Source organism: Leopardus geoffroyi, chromosome B2 (assembly GCF_018350155.1).
Source record: "Leopardus geoffroyi isolate Oge1 chromosome B2, O.geoffroyi_Oge1_pat1.0, whole genome shotgun sequence".
Taxonomy (NCBI): domain Eukaryota; kingdom Metazoa; phylum Chordata; class Mammalia; order Carnivora; family Felidae; genus Leopardus; species Leopardus geoffroyi.
The window spans coordinates 126,563,135-126,580,654 of NC_059332.1; the positions used below are offsets into that span (position 1 = coordinate 126,563,135).

A 17,520-nucleotide genomic window follows, 5' to 3' on the forward strand; every position below is an offset into this window, starting at 1 on the left:
TTTTTAGCTTTATTTCAATCAAATGTTGGTAATAGACTATATGGCATTTGAAAGATGGCATAGCATAAATCAAAGACAACTGGAGTCAATCCTTGGGTTCAATACCATCACCTCCATTTGTTAGCTCTATAACCATTTTTGCCATGTAATAGCTGGGTAACCATGTGCCTTGGTCTTCTCATTTGAAACAAGGAGATGTGAGTGATTAAACGATGCCAATAAAACTTAAACCACTGTGCCTGACAAGAGCAGGCTGTCATTAACTTATCCTGCTCTCCATTCCTTTCCTTCTTCTCCATCTGCTTTCTGCTCTTTCCTTCTTCACCCCAGACACCTTCTTCTAGAATTCCAGGCCTTTTTACTGCCCTCCAGCCTTACCACTCTTGTCCTTCTTCCATGTTCAAGTCATTTCTTCTGTCAGGCATGGACTCCCTTTCCTTCCCTTGCTTGGCATGTCAGAATTCTATCACTTCTTTAAGATGTCCCATAAATATTGCTTTCTCATCTAGGCCTAGCTTGATCTCTTCCAGTGTACTCTTTCCTTCTGAATTTTCATTGCATTTTGCACATCTTTCTTGGCTATAGTTCACATCACATTGCGTATTGACGTTATGCATGTCTCATTCCTTTAAAACACCTTACGGGTGGGGTTAAATTGTTTGATAAGTCTACAAATTCAGTCCTTAGGACAGTGTCATAAATATGTAAAAACTATGCCATAATTATATTGAAACTAGTATAGGTTCTTCCACTAGTTAAATAAAACTTCAGGTGTTCTTGGATTTGAAACATTCTTAAATGAAATTTACCCAACTGGGCACTACCAACATCAAAAAAATTGAAAAAATAAAAGTGTATTGATTCACTACAGGACCAATTGGCTGACTAAATATGTTCCTTACTAAATATAATAATGAAAAGGTCTTTGTTCAGAATCATTTTCTCATTAGACAAAGAGCTCATTATACCATCACTAAAGTTTGACTTGAACTCAGGAGAATTCTCCTATTTTGAAAAAAAAGACCCTGTCATGCAATTGGACACTACATAGCCAATCAAAACCACATTCTTAAGTAGTATTTAATAACTTATGTGGAACATCGAAAAAAAATTATAGTATGCCAAATAAGATATGATTTAAGTTTAATATCAGATAAAAATAAATTATGTTGAAATGTGGCAAAAGTGTTAAGTGACTTATAAAATGCTAATAATTGATCATTTTTAATTTCTCCATTTTATTTTTCTGTCTGTATGTGTTTTAGAGAGACAGATAGAGAGAGAGCATGTGAGCAGGGGAGAGAGAGAAAGAGAGAATCTTAAGCAGACTCCATGCTCAGTATGGAGCCCGACACAGGGCTTGATCCCACAACACTGGGATCATGACGTGAGCTGAAACCAAGAGCTGAACACTCAACCAACTGAGCCACTTAGGCACCCCTTCTATAATTTTATTAATTTTCTAAGTAATGCTTATTACTTTTATGTCAGGAAAACAATGAAAATGTATTTTTATTTATTTATAAATTTCTTTTCTAATGTTTATTTATTTTTGAGAGAGACAGACAGAGCACGAGCGGGGAAGGGGAAGAGAAAGAGGGAGACACAGAATCCGAAGCAGACTCTAGCCTCTGAGCTGTCGGCACAGAGCCCGGAGCGGGGCTTGAACCAATGAGCTGTGAGATCATGACCTGAGCTGAAGTCAGATGCTTAACCGACTGAGCCACCCAGGCGCCCCTGAAAATGTATTTGTAGTAGAAGAGTAATTCTCAATCAAGGATGATTTTGTCCCCCAGGAGGCATTTGGCAATTTCTGGAGATATTTTTGTCACAGCTGTGGGGAGAGGGTATGCCACTGACATCTGGTGAGTGGAGGCCAGCAGCAATGTGCAGGACAGCCTCCACAACAAAGATTTATTTGGTACGAAATGTCAATAGTGCTGAAGCTGAGAAACACTGGATTAGAAGGAAAGCAACCAAAATATCCTAAATGAGGAATTGCCTTAGCAAACTATGGCACATCTATCAATATAATGGACTACTGTGCAGGTCTTAGAAAGTGTACTGTCAAAATATTTACAGAGATGACAATCTAATTATTAGTGCTTTCTCACACTGAACAGCCTATATTTCCTCACACAAAAGCTCTCTAGTATGTTCTAAGTTTTATTATTCTTTGTTACATCCATGATCTTCTTATGTTCCTAACAAGGAGGAGAATTCTTTGGGGAAAAGGTCAGCACTTATTTACCATTTCCCTCAACACACCTTACACAGTGCTGGTGCAAGGAAGGAAAACTGCAGTTATTATGGTAAATTGATGCTATCCCCTGAATCTAAGTACCCTTTCCCTTGTACATGACTGAACTCCAACTCTAACAATGTTCCTCAATATTTGGTCAAATCAGTATATATAGTATAACTATGTACGTATGTTTCCTTCTATCTATCTATCTATCTATCTATCTATCTATCTATCTTCAATCATTTTTTTTATCATCTATCTATCTGTCTATCATCTATCTATCTATCATCTATCTATCATCTTCTATCATCTATCTATGAATCTATGTATCTATCTATCTATCATCTCTCTATATATCTACACCATAGTTTAAAGGCCAAGAAAAAAAAAAGTTGCAAAGTTACTAGGCTCCAGGAATCTTAGAAACTCAGGGTATAACAGAGGCAATCTCTTATCTGTCATCTCTTTTTTCCCCCTGTGTGTCTAATTCTTTCAGGCATACTTACATAATGAGAATTACTTTTGTCAGCTCTGTGGTCACATTTTATATACTCATGATAATGGAGAAAGGAAAGGTTCTTTTGTGACTACTTAACCCTCCAGCAGAAAGATCCTGCAAAAACCATCGTCTCACCTGTGTTATGTACCTATCTTTGGACCAAACCATGGACAGGGGTATAGGTAATTATAAGTGGTGTAACCATGCCAAAGCTTGAGATAAGGTAAACTGTGTCATGAGAGGAAAGAAGAATGTGGTGCTGGGTGGTCAAAGACAATAATCACCATGAAATTTTATTGGAAGTATTTTTTAGCATAATAATGGCTCTATGCATTCCAGGGTTTGATGCCCACAGGATAGGTACTCCCTCATACCCTTGAAGATGATATTTGATTTCTTAAAGAAACCTTTTTGTTTTCATGTTCTCTATTAGCATTTAGGGGGAAAAGTTAAACTTTAATGTCTTTTCATTTTAGTTCTTTATCAATGGAACACTAATGTCATCAAACTTAATGTTTCAAGATTTTTTGTTCATTAAATATTATATAGAGTTATCAGTATAAAACAAATGTGAGGAAGAACAGTCAGTTATATCACCCAGTTAGACACGGAAGTATTACGAAAACAATTCCAGAAAGTTTGCCTTGATCCTTGGTATTTCAAGAGATTATATGATTGTGTTGTACAGCTTCAAACCAATTCAAGAAATTCGCTTGGAGGAAAAGACTACATTTATCTTAGCAAACCCAGGCCATGCCAAGATTGACATACAATTTTCTGAGATGTTTCACTGACATCATTACAAATTCTGCTTAGAGGAGAACAACAACCAGAATGATCCACAAAGATGGTTTCAAGATATCTAAAATTAATTCTATAATTTTGTGATTAAGTCTTATTCTTTTAGTTGGCTTATGATCCTGGTATATGACCTTCACAAGTGTTTCTTAGTTCCTACCTAGCCATTTCCCTTTAGGTAAGGCAGGAAGGCTATCAGATGCTGAAGTCAGGGGAGTGCCCATCTTTTAGGCATAATACGTCTCTGGTAAAGTCTACTCTGGAGAGTACACTGATGAATGTTATGTATAATTCTTTGGGTCTATTTCAAAATGGTTGCTTTACTCTCCTCTTGTCAGAAAAACAAGGGGATTTTTCTTTATTCTTCACCATGAGAACCTGTTGGTGTTCTTGGAATTTAAACCTATGAAAGTGTTGGTGTTCCCGTAAGCCTGCAGTCCCCAGGAGCTTCTCATTCTCATACTAGTTCATAGGCAGCCTTCAGTAATTTGTCAAAATTACCAGTTAAGTCTTCTTACCTGATTATGGCTTCATGTACTTTTGTTTCAGGTAGGCTGATCGCTGCTGTGATTCTCTGTATTCTCTTGATTCTCCAGATTTGGGGAGGTTAGTTTGCCCCAGCACCTTATTCTTCTGATGGGTTCAAGTAAGGCCACTGCTTTCACTTTGTTTAGCTCAATGCTTCTAAGAACAGGAGTGATCACTTACAAGTCTTTTACATGTCAGAATTGAAAGCAAAATTCCTAAATAATCTTTAAAGACATTGCAATGATTGTTAGGTTCTATTTTAAAAACCAGTGGAATATGTATCAGATATTGTACTCCTGGTAATTCTCATTCTCCTCAAAAATCCTTAAACATTCAAGAAAATGTTGCTTAATAAAAATGTTTACTTCTCTGTATGCAATCTCCAGAGAGCTATCAAATTCTTTGTGAATATTATACCCATGGTAACTCTTATTCTATTCTCAAAAATCCTTAAACATTCAAGAAAATGTTACTTAATAATAGTAACTTTTATTCCACAATGTGCAATCTCCAGGGAGCTATCAGCTTCTTTTTTGAGTAAGATTTTGATCACTGTTTATAGCAAGAAGAAATTAATAAACAAAAATTCCCTCATTAGTTGAGACTTTGAGATTTGAATCTTTCCATAGCTGAAAATGATTCCAAATAATAAAGCTTCCTAAAATAACAGCACCTGCTGTTCCACTTTCTTTTGCAAATTATTATTATATTATTATTTTTATTATTATTTGAGTTTCACTTTCACTAAAAAAGTACCATTTAAACAAATCAAATATAACTAAAACAAAAGACAGGTAGGAATTAAAAATAATTCCTTGGATAATTAGTTGAGATTTATCAATAATATACAAGTTTTTTTTTTTTTTTTTTTTTTTTTTTTTTTTTGCAATTTACTCCACCAAATGGACATGAGGGAAAAAAAAGTCTCGAATCAGTGTGCGTAGCTTTTTTCTTTAAGAAACTAGAAGAGCAAATTGAACTCAAATTAATGACAGTAGGAAAATAATAAGGGCAGAAATCAATGAAATAGAAAACAATAAAAACAATAAAGTCAATGTAACCAAAAACAATTTTATGAAACAACCAATAAAATTGATCAATGCCTAACCCACCAAACAGGGAGAAAAATGCACAAATTGCCAATATCCGAAACAAGAGAAGTGACATCAGTACAAATTCTGTGAGTTATGTATGGTTAGAATCATAAAGGAATACTCTGAACAACTTTATGGAAATAAATTCCACACTCTAGGTGAAATGTGTTAAATTCATTAAAGACACAAACTTTCAAAGCTCACTTAGTAAAGTCTTCTCTAAGTGAATAGATAATGTGAATGGCATTATTTTTTTAAATTTAATTTGTAGTTGCAAAATTTCCCACAAAGTAGGCTCCAAACCCAGATCACCTAGTTGCTGAATTATTTTAAGTATTTAGGAAAAAAATAATACCAGTCCTAAACAAATGCTTCTAGAAAATTAAATAGTCAAATCTTAACAATACATTCTGTGAATCATCATTATCCCAGTTCTTAAACTACAAACATAGATGTCAAGAGAAAAGAAAGCTTCAGACTAATATCCTTCACGAATATAGATAGAACAAATTCTTAACAAAAATTTAGCAACTGAATCCAGTAGGATGTAAAAATATAAAAGCCTGATTACATAAGGTTGAAGGTTAGTTTCACATTTAAAAGTCAATCAATATAGGGGCGCCTCGGTGGCTCAGTCGGTTGAGCAGTTGAGCGACCAACTTCAGGTAAGGTCATGATCTCGCGGTTTGTGGGTTCGAGCCCCGCGTGGGGTTCTGTTCTGATGGCTCAGAGCCTGGAGCCTGCTTCGGATTCTGTGTCTCCTTCTCTCTCCGCCCCTCCCCCACTTGTTCTCTGTCTCTCAAAAATAAATAAATGTAAAAACAAAATAAAAAAAATAAATAAAAGTCAATCAATATCATCAATCAAATGAGAAAACTAAAAAACAAAAACATGAGATCATCACAATAGACAAAAGAACTCTCATTTAATGTAATCCCAGGTCCACAGCTGATACTAAACTAGGAACAGACTAGGAACTGACTTATGTGAAGGACACTAATCAGAACTTGATATTGTTAAGATAGAACTTCTCCTGAAATTGATAAAATTTTAGGCAATCCCCATCAAAATCGCAGGAGGCTATTGTGCAGAAATTGATGAATGGATTCCAAAAATGATAGAAACATGCAAAAGACCTAGACTAATGGAAAAAAAAATTTTTTTTTAAGGAAGAATAAAGTCAAATGGCTGATACCACTTGATATCATTCGTATCAAACTCTAGAAAATACAAACTAGTATTTAGTGACTGAAAGCGTATTAATTGTTGTCCTGGGAAAGTTTAAATTTTTAATTTTGAGGTGCTAGGCCTAACTGAATAATATGTGTACTTTGTTACGGCTGGGGCTCATATTCTCATTAGGAGACCATTGGCAGAGTGACATGGTTAATAAATAATCAAGGCTTAGGTAAGAAGTAGTGTCCAAAGATCAAAAGGCTCTGGTCAAGGTGACTCATGCTAATTTCTTCATTTGATAATCCAGTATAAAATCACACTCATTCTGTATATTGAAATGAGGCAGGCAAAAGTACCTCTCAAACATTCAGGCCTTTGTGTTAAACAAGCAATTTACTTCTTTTCCTGAGATTGTTTAATTTCAAGACTGCCTTGCCCTTTACTACCATCAAGTCTTTATTGAGCTAACATCGTTGACATCAATATATTAAATATATAGTTGACAATAGGATGTTGGTCTCTTCCTACCCAGAGGATCTAATACACCTGTTCACTTACTCACTTGTGATTAAATATACCTACTAAGGGGAGAGACATTTTTTGCTAAAGTGCTAAGAAAAAGAATAGTGTTTTTTCCTGGAATAAAAAAATTTCTTGGGGTACCTGGATGGCTCAGTCAGTTAAGTATCCGACTTCAGCTCAGGTCATGATCTCGCAGTCCGTGGGTTCGAGCCCAGGTCGGCTCTGTGCTGACAGCTCAGAGTCTGGAGCCTGCTTCAGATTCTGTGTTTCTCTAGCTCTCTGCCCCTCTCCCACTCAAGCCCTGTCTCTCAAAACTGAATAAATGTTAAAAAAAATTGCTTACAATTTTCCCGAGAAGGGAATTTCATAGGATGGCTTTTCTAATTTGGTTGGCCTGTCTCCTTTATCTTTAGACATCAAATAGCCTAATTTCTAAGATCTCCTTTCAAAGTAAATGCTCAATCTCATTGACTCTCTGCTTTGTTAGACATCCCATTACACCAGTAAGTGGATACAACCCAGAGTTGGCTATAGGATATTCTGTGGGTTCGCTAGGGCTGCCATAACAAAATTCCGCAGGCTGGGTGGCTTGAACAGGAGAAATTTATTTTCTCATGGTTCTGGAGGCTAGAAGTCTGACATCAAAGTATCAGCAGATTTTGTTACTTCCCAGGCCTCTCTGCTGGACTTGTAGATGACTGCTTTCTTGCTTTGTGTTCACATGGTTGTCTCTGCGCTTGCAAATCTCCGGTGTTTCTGTCCCTGCATCCAAATCTCCTCTTCTTATAAAGACACCAGTCATATGGAACTAAAGCCTACCATAAAGACTTTATTCTTAACTTAATAATCTCTCTAAAGCCCTTGTCATCAATTATCACATGAATTTTGGGAGGAGGACAGGAACCAGCACATAACAGAGATAAGAGAAAGAATGACCATGAAAGGAAGAACGTGAACTGAGGTCCTTAGGTTCTGATGTTACAAGGAGAGTTCTCAGAACAACATGTGGAAAACCATTTCATGAGTCAAAACGATAAAACTTCCTGGCAGATTTCATTACTAGATACTGACTCTCGGAATTATCTTGATTATATTATCTCATTGTGGCTTTATGAGATGATTTTTTGAGGGCTCTTCTCAATCAATGAATATAAATGAAAGAAAAAGAGTGAAGAGACAAAGGGAAGAATCGAGTGACTTCAATTTGTACCCAGCTGGATCCACTTGTTGAACTGATTATTTTCTATCGCTACTACATTATTTGCCCTTGCTCATTTCCTCTTATGAGTTTACCCACATGTACACATCAAATGATGGTGTGAAATACCCAGGACGTTCCAACAATGAAATCAATTTGCTCGTTTAGTAACTGTTAATGATAGACACAGGTGGGTGTGAACTATAGTATATCACTATTTTAGTTATTTTATAATGTAATATATGCCTTGAACTTTTTACTGCTAATTCTGTACCTGTGCTCATGCAGGATTTTTATAACATGAAATGTTGATTATCTCTTATTGTGATAAACCAATAAAAAAGGAAAAATAGGCAAAAATCAAGGTCATTTGCTTCCAAAATTTAATAAGCTTACAAACCCAGTTGCAACCACTTATGACCTGTCTTGATGGTGAACTAATGGAAAGTGTTTGGGATGAAAGGGACCTTCATGGACACAACATCCCAAAATGTAAACGCAGCCACTTTCCTATATACAAAGATTATTTATCTGGATAAATTAGATTTTAAGCCTTTTGTTTACTTTTTTTTCTATGAAAAAAAAAACACTATCTTCCACTTCTAATTATTTAAAATCAGAGTAAATTGAGTCATATCCTGTGCAACTTCGTGTATGAAACAAAAATAAAAAAAATATTTTGATGGGTGTTTATAGACTAAGTTATCTCATTTAGAATATACTTTAGTTTAGGATCTTTTCTCTTCTTTTTGTTTCTTTTCTCTTTCCTTTTCTTTTCTTTTTAACTTTGAAGGGAGGAATGTGGAATAGGATTTATAATAATGTATTCCCAAACATGAAAAAAAGAAAATATTTCCTTTTCAGTAATTCAAAAGAACTCAAAGAATGTACAAATTATAGATAAAATGAACTGTCGTGTGGGTGGTTGACTTAACAAATGAATAGACTTTTAGCATGGACACAATTCTTCCAAACAACAATTTCTTGTGTAAATCTATCATTAAGAAAATTTTTGACCAAAATAATGATAGAATTTATAGCAATAACAATAACAACGTGTGTAAGTTTTTGTCTTTCATTTGCTTTGAAAAAGCCCAGTGTCCTTTACAAATCAGTGTTCTAAATCTACATAATTGTTGGGATTAATCTACAGTAGGTATTGGTCTTCATTTTATAAGCTGTAAAGACTTCTGTGCTGAGAGGAGGCTTGCCTGAGATCATATAGGAAGTCCATTGAACTAAAGGGATTTAGGATCTGGGGCTTCTAAACAAGGGCATACTACTCTTTAAATAATGTGTTTCTCAGCACATGCAACTTGCATCTTAACTAAAAATGTGTTTAGTTCTGGAGTTTTTATTTACTGAAGTAACTAACAAAATGGAAAACATATAATGGCCCATTTACAGAACATTTTATATCCTGTAATCAAGACTCTATGAATCAAATTGTATAGTGTTAGCTCTATTTCTTTTAGCAGATATCATTGGAAATGAGGCACCTTGCATCTGCTACTGACTTTGACTTGGGAGCAACTATGTTCACCTTTTGCTTATATAATAATCTTATTGGATAAAAATTATTGATACTCTCATGCAGAGTGAGTATAGACATTTAGCAAGAATAGCACACAATCATGTTATTTTCACATGCACGTGTTCTATTGTGATTCAGTAGTCAGTGAACATAATTGTCACCTACTTAAGGATATGCTTGAAAATATATAGTTTCAAATTACTCAAGTCATTTTAGCAGCCTGCTTAATTTCCCATACTTCATTAAGTTTTGTCACTTTGGCAGTTATGTTAAATCATGAGCAAACTCGAATACCTGCCAGGTCAGACCAGTACATAAATGTCTGAGTTAGATCTGGGAGAAGGACCAGGCAAGGGTGGGCCTGCGCTGAGCTGAAGAGATCATGCATCCCTTATCAGAAGTCCAATTCAATTTTTGGTTAAATACTTTGTCAGCCAAACCAAGTACATGTTTGTGAGGGCAGGAACTTGTCTATGGATTTTCATCTGGCAACTCCCACAGTGAGTGCTTGGTATGCTGTAAGTGGCACAGCTCCAGGACATTGCTATTCCAGTGACCTGAAAAGTTTAAACCGTTGTTACTAAGTGCCTAGCTTTAAGTTTAACTTGGAAAAAAAACTGCATCATACATGTAGAAAAGTCATTAATGTGGTTAAAACAAATCAGTTGTTAAAGAATTGCTTCAGATAAAAATCTCACGTGGTTGGTGTAATCCATATGAACTGAATGGGCACAGAAGAGTGATTTAAGAAAAATAAGTCAGAAAACACAAGTGTAAAGCATAATTTCTCACCATTTCTATGAACTAAAGTTCCCTTTTTTTGCTTACTTTACCACGCTATGAATGTGCATCGGTGACTCTGAAAATTGGCTGTTTCCTGGATTTTAGCTTAAATGTCTCATAGATCCAGAATCAATAATGGTACTAATTTCCACAATGGCTGAAATGCTTCCCAAGACCGTATATTACTATGAAGTCTATATCAAGCGTCAAGATCTCTCCAAGGAAATAGAGAGTCTTTAGTATTTTTGCAGATCAGGAAAGAAAAAAATACATCATTCAATTGTACAAACGAGAAAACATAAATAAAGGGAGGCTAAGGTAGCTCTCCAGAATCATGCAATAAACACAAATTAGAAGTGCAGACTTTTGTCTCATAGTCCTTTGAATCACTTACCTATTACTTTTTTTTAAGTTTTAATTGAAACCCCAGTTAGTTTACATACAGAGTGATATTAATTTCTGGTGTACAACACTATATATAACACCCAGTGCTCATCACAAGTGCACTCCTTAATTACCATCACCTATTTAACCTATTCCCCCCATCTACCTCCCCTCTGGTAAGCATCAGTTTGTTCTTCTACAGTTAAGAGTCTGTTTCTTGGTTTGATTTTTCTCTTTTTTCCCCCTGTGATCATTTGTTTCATTTCTTAAATTCCACAAATGGATCAAAGACCTAAACATGAGACAGGAAACCATTAAAATCCTGGAGGAGAACACAGGCAGTAACCTCTTTGACATTGACTTTAGCAACTTTTTACTAGATATGTCCCCTGAGGCAGGGGAAACAAAAGCAAAAAACCAAACTATTGGGATTTCATCAAAATAAAAAGCTTCTGCACAGCGAAGAAAACAATCAGCAAAACTAAAAGGCAACCTACGGAGGGGAGAAGATATTTGCAAATGACATATCTGGTAAAGGGTTAGTATCCAAAATCTATGAAGACCTTATAAAACTCAACATCCTCAAGACAAATTATCCAATTAAAAAATGGGCAGAAGACATGAATAGATATTTTTCCAAAGAAGACATACAAATAGCCAACAGGCACATGAAAAGATGCCCAACATCACTTACCGTTAGGGAAATACAAATCAAAACTAGAATGAGGTATCACCTCACACTTGTCAGGATGTCTAAAATCAACAACACAAGAAACAACAAGTGTTAGCAAGGATGTGGAGAAATGGGAGCTCTATTACACGGTTGGTGGGAATGCAAACTGGTGCAGCCACTGTGGAAAACAGTATGGAGGTTCCTCAAAAAGTTAAAAACAGAACTACCCTGTGATCCAGCAACTACACTACTGGGTATTAATCTAAAGAATACAAAAATGCTAATTCAAAGGAATACCTGAGCCTTGATGTTTATAAAAACATTATGTAAACTTACCCATTCTTAATTTGTCTTTTGTAGGTAAATCCTTGTGGAAGTTTATAGTATACACATTAAAAAAAAAAAAAAAAAAAAAAGGACACATTTTGTTAAAGGAGGGGTATCTATTACATAAACATGAATTAAAGGAATCAGGAATGGTCCCAAGGAAGAGAAACCCTTTGACCTTATATCTGACACTCCATTTAGGCCACTCCTCACCCTCTTAGTACTAACACCTCAAGCCAAGCTTTTCTCCTGCAAGAATGCCCTCCTCACCTTAACTGAGGCCCCATACCAGGCTGCCCTTCTATGGGGACATCCTTCTTATGTACTTGGACTCTGACCTCCCATGCCAGGTCGCTCTCCACATAAATATCCTTCCCACCTTCTTGGACTCTGACAACCTGCTCTAGCCATTGCAGCTACCCTCCTCCAGCACCCCTTCCCTTCCTAAAAGGAAAGGAAGGAAAGAGAAAGAGAACTATGAAGAAGAAGGGAAAAAGAAAATGAAAAAAAAGATGCTGCAATAAAAATTTTAAAATACTAGTTCTGATAATTGATAATACTAGTATTTTATCCGCCAGCTACAAATGCACAGAAGTTTGACTTTGGACTCAGAATCTTTCAAACATTTGTTCAGGTGTTTCAGCCTCAGATTGAACATTTGGAAAGCTGAAGACCAAATGCATATTTCATTTTATTTTGTGGTATCTCGGAAACTGGGAATCACATTCATTTAATTTTGTTAGGTAGTGTTATGTTTAATCAGCATAAATGTAGTAGTCATACTGGGGTGACTGGGTGGCTCAGTTGGTTAAGACTCAAACTCTTGATTTTGGCTCAGGTCGTGATCTCACTGGTTCCTGAGTTCGAGCCCTGCATCAGGCTCTAGGGCTGACAACAAGGAACCTGCTTGGGATTCTCTCTCCCCACCCCACCCCTCCCCTGCTCATATTCTTTCTTTCTGTCTCTCTCTCTCTCTCTCAAAACAAATAAATAAACCTAAAAAAATAGTACTACTAGGAATATTCCATCTGGACTTTTACTTATATCTTATAGGTTAATAACTTATAATACCTTCATGTATAGGTAAGGATTGTATCTGTAATTTGAAATAAAAATCATACACTTTATATGTTAATATTCTATTAGTGAGTTGTATTTAAATGTCTATTTAATATTTCCACAGTTACTGACGATTGTGAAAGCTAATAATTTATGTATAAATATTACTGAGAATTCTCAAACAAATACAACATGTTTTGACAATATCATAAAGCGTATTTATACTGGGAGACTTTCTATCCTTTTTGAGATTATATATATATATATATATACACATATATATATATATACACACATATATATATGTATATATATATATATATATATATATATACTTTATATCCATAAATGTCAATAAAATTTGAGTAATAATCTAGGCTATAATAGGAGAGATTATATTATGCCATAATCTAAACGTTTTGCTGATGTTTATAGCATCCAACAGAATAAGTGTAACTACAATTTAAAAATTATATTTAAAGTTTCTTTATTTAATTCCACTAAGGAGACCTAAATAAGGTCACTAGGCCTGGGGGGAAAATGTTAAGTAGATCTTCAAATCTTAAAAGAAAAATGTAAACTTTGACCCTTCCAAAATATAAGAAAGAGAAACTGCAAAGTATGGTAGCACTCAGAATAGATCAATGTTGATTGAGACATAATAAAGCATATACGTATAGTTTAAAGGTTTTAGAAATGAAAATGTTAGAGAAAACAAGGCATCACCCATATATGCGATTCTTCCAAGGCTCTTAGGTAAACGCATTAAAAATCTTTATTTTATACTGCAAGAGCAATCTAAGTGAGAAATTATTTTTCCCAAGCCATAACGTTCAAAATTGATTTCTGCTTAAAATTTCACTTTTTAAATAAAAATTCAGATTATAATAGTAATCTTGGCTTCACTCTCCATTTAGCGAAAATGTGTATCAGTAGGAGCACCTCTAGGCTATACTTTTGCTTGAAAAGAAATCTCTTTCAAAACACATACACATATCTATAATTTCTCACATCCCAGATTTGCCCTTGATCCAATATGTGTTTATTAGCACAGGAAAAATTAAATTAGATCAGTTTGGCTGAAGTTCACTAAATAATCGGTTTCCAAATTGTGTAAAGGCAGGTATCCTCCAAAGATTTATGGCACTTTCTAGTTCTAACCCTCTTCCGGAGCGTTATAATTTTTGTAGAGCGTGTTGTTCTATGTTGTCACTCAAGTTTCACCAGAATCATAGTGAGGTTATCGAATCGGGGTAATGCTGATTCAATAACCTCACTTTCCTTAGTACTTTAAGAGGTGCTTTTTTTTTTCTTTTTTAATTGCATTTGATTTCTCTGAACCTTTGCCAATTTCTCTTGGCTTTCCTGAATATATTAAGATGTTTAAAACATTAAACTATGGTGTCTGAAACCTAACAAATGAGAAATTCATACTGGCTTCCTATAATAAATACACTCTGGATGCATATAAGTGTTTAGGTTGGATATCCTAGCAAAAATTTAAATGATAAATCACTTTAATATTAATTATCTTCTAAAATCATCATCATGTATTTTTTTGCAAATCATTCAGCAATTACATCCTTGAATCATTAATTTTGTAAAGTGCTGGGCACTTAATGAGTCACATAATATTTATTCAAATTCTTTCTATATGTTATCTAATTTATTCATCACGACTCTCTGAAGTTAGTACTATTAATATCAGTATTTTAGAAAAAAGGAAGTTGATGGTTATTGAGGCTATTTTGTACCCCCTCCCCATACGCTAGAATATATAGATCTGGTTTGGAATTCACAATCTCATTCCAAAGCTCAGGCCTTTATTCATATGCTACTCAGAATAGAGTTGGAGGAATCAATAAAGCATATCATATTATGGTTTACATAATGGTGACTCTTAACTATAAACAATAACATTGTACATACAGGAAATCCCCAGTAAAGGCAGACACTGTGTGGCTTACAATGAAAGTATAATAACGGAAAGTATAGTAATGGAAAGTATAGTTGGGCAAGGTGGGTGATTGTAGCACAGGACGAATCTTAGAAACTTTTGTATAAGTTATGGGGCACCTACGTGGCTCAGTAGGTTAAGCACCCAACTTTGGTTCAGATCATGATCTTACTGTTTGTGGGTCGGAGCTCGGTTCAGACTCTGTGCTGACAGCTCAGAGCCCTGAGCTTGCTTCAGATTCTGTCTCCTTCTCTCTCTGCACCCCCGCTCCCTCCCCCCCCCACTCATTCTCTCTCTCTCTCTCTCTCTCTCAAAAATAAATAAACATTTTAAAAAAGAAACTTTTGTATAAGTTATATAGCTCATTGATTTCTATATTTTACTGTTGTCTTAGGATGCCCTCGGAAACTCAAAATGAGGGTAGAAGTAATAAGGTTCCAAACATGAGTTCTGAAACCCAGCGTATCTGGATGCAAATCCTGACTCTTTCACTTTCCATTCACCTTTGTCAAATTACTTCTACTTAACTATTTGTGTCTCAAATAGTTAAATGAGGATAAAAGTACCAATCCTATAGGATTTCTTTCAGGAATAAATGAAATTAATATATGCAGATTACTGGGGGTGATTCCTGATGATGAACTTGCCTATAAATAGAAGCTACTATTCAGTGTAGAGGAATATATATTTTAGTAGCTGATATGTGGGGACTCTTCTGTTATAGGTCACATATCCTCTCAAGGAAATGGCTAGTATACATGCCTACACAATACAACAAAATCCCCTCACCAGGAACTTATCTAGATTTCTGCAAGTGACAGAATATAACACTTAATTGAACAAGGCATGTGATTAAATTTTCTCAGACAAACTCATCTTGGAGATCTTGGAGAGAGTTACTTAGGGTTTTCTGGTTAGTGTATCAGTTTTATTCTAGTTCAGTTTAAGAAGGCAAGATGAGTTCCCATATTCAATGACTGATCAGTATCTTCATTTGCGGTGGGAATTAAAAAGAAGAAGAAGAAGAAGAAGAAGAAAGAAAAAAATTCTCACCAGTTTGTCCTCCATGGTTACTGGAGAGAGAAAAAGTCCTTTTAGGATGACATGGTGAGAAAAAATATGAGGAGGTGACAGTTTGGAACTTAGTGGTAGGTTCTGAATTTACTCTAAGGTCTATGTGCAGTAAGATCTTCAGGCAGGGTCATCTAGCTTTTCTTAAATACAGAGAAAGATGTTCTTATCACCACAAAGAAAACATCTGAACACAAAGCCTCAGGAGTCTATGCTCTTCAGTAAAATGAACACATGTAAATTCAGCTGGCTCATTTCTTCATCTCTAGATGTTTTCTTTGCACACTGCTATCAGTGTTGTTGCCAGATTATTAAGGCCCAAGAAAGAACAGGCACGTGTAAATTTCTTGAAAGAAAAGGATGGGTTGATTGTACAAGTGATTCATATATTTGATTTTATCCAGTAAAAGGCTGAGATTGTACAACTGGGTAAAGGTTGTGCTGTGAAGTCCAGTGAAGGGGTGTGACTAAGTCCATTTAAGACCTTATCAGGCCAGAACGAAATAGTTTGAGTATAAGCTAAGTCTAATCAGGACCAGGAACTTGAAATCACAAAAGGGAAACCAACATTTTTTTTAAATATGAAATTTATTGTCAAATTGGTTTCCATACAACATGCAGAAGAATGAAACTAGACCACTTTCTTACACCATTCACAAAAATAAACTCAAAAAGGGAAACTAACATTTCTAGGCCAGGATGAATTTGGGGTGCTGAGTAAAAGAGTACTTAATGCAGGTATTTAATTAATTATATTTTGGCCTTTTCTTTTTTTCTAATAGAATCACTTAAGCTTTATTTATTTTTGAAAACTATGTTAGCCCTATCCCACAAGCCCCATATATAATATTTTCATTTTCATTGACTTCTAAATCTTTTCAAGTTTTCATTAGGGTTAATTAGTTGGCTATTGCTATTTGGTAAACATTCCAAAATCTTCAAAAAATTGTCCTCTTTCTTTTTTTTAATTTTTTTTAATGTTTTTATTTATTTTTGAGATAGAGACAGAGCATGAGCAGGGGAGGGGCAGAAAGAGAGGAAGACACAGAATCCGAAGCAGGCTCCAGGCTCCAAGCTGTCAGCACAGAGCCGGACGTGGGGCTCGAGCTCATAGACCGCTAGATCATGACCTGAGCCGAAGCCGGACGCTTTACTGACTGAGCCACCCAGGCTTGTGGCTCTTTCTAAGGCTTGTGTTGCCATTGTTGTTGCTATTCAGTGTATCAATGATGATGATTTTCATTTTTTCCCTTGTTGAAGATTCTGGTCTGTACGATACAGGACTTGCCACATGTCCCAGTAGCTTGGCAGTTTTCATAAATGCTCTACGTGAGCTGGAGAAGAATACTAATTTTATAAGTTCTATATATGTCTATTCACAGTTACTTAATTCTGTTATCAAAACTATATTGTTACCTATTGCTGCAAACATAGATTACTGGAAGAAGAGTGTTAAATAATCTCGCTAAAGTTTTAAATGAGTTAAATTTTCTTTATATTTTATCAATTTTGCCTCATGTGTTTTGAACCTAGGTTATTCCCTCAAATGAGTTGAGAACTTTTTAGCTCCTGATGGATCCATTCTTTACATTACATGTTGAGATTCAATCCCGCTGCTGATGCCCCATTAACAACCATATCAGCTGTCTTTTGTTTAGTGTTTCCTAACTGT

At 35.3% G+C, this 17,520-nt stretch overlaps 1 long non-coding RNA gene across 1 annotated transcript in view; it reads left to right on the top strand.

Moving 5' to 3' along the window:
- Window positions 1-1,679: 1,679 nt before the first annotated feature.
- The window catches only part of LOC123609836, a 63,677-nt gene continuing 47,836 nt past the window's right edge, over window positions 1,680-17,520 (top strand). The window contains exon 1 of the long non-coding RNA XR_006717987.1: window positions 1,680-2,312. This is a non-coding gene — a long non-coding RNA (uncharacterized LOC123609836). The remainder of the gene's footprint in view (window positions 2,313-17,520) is intronic.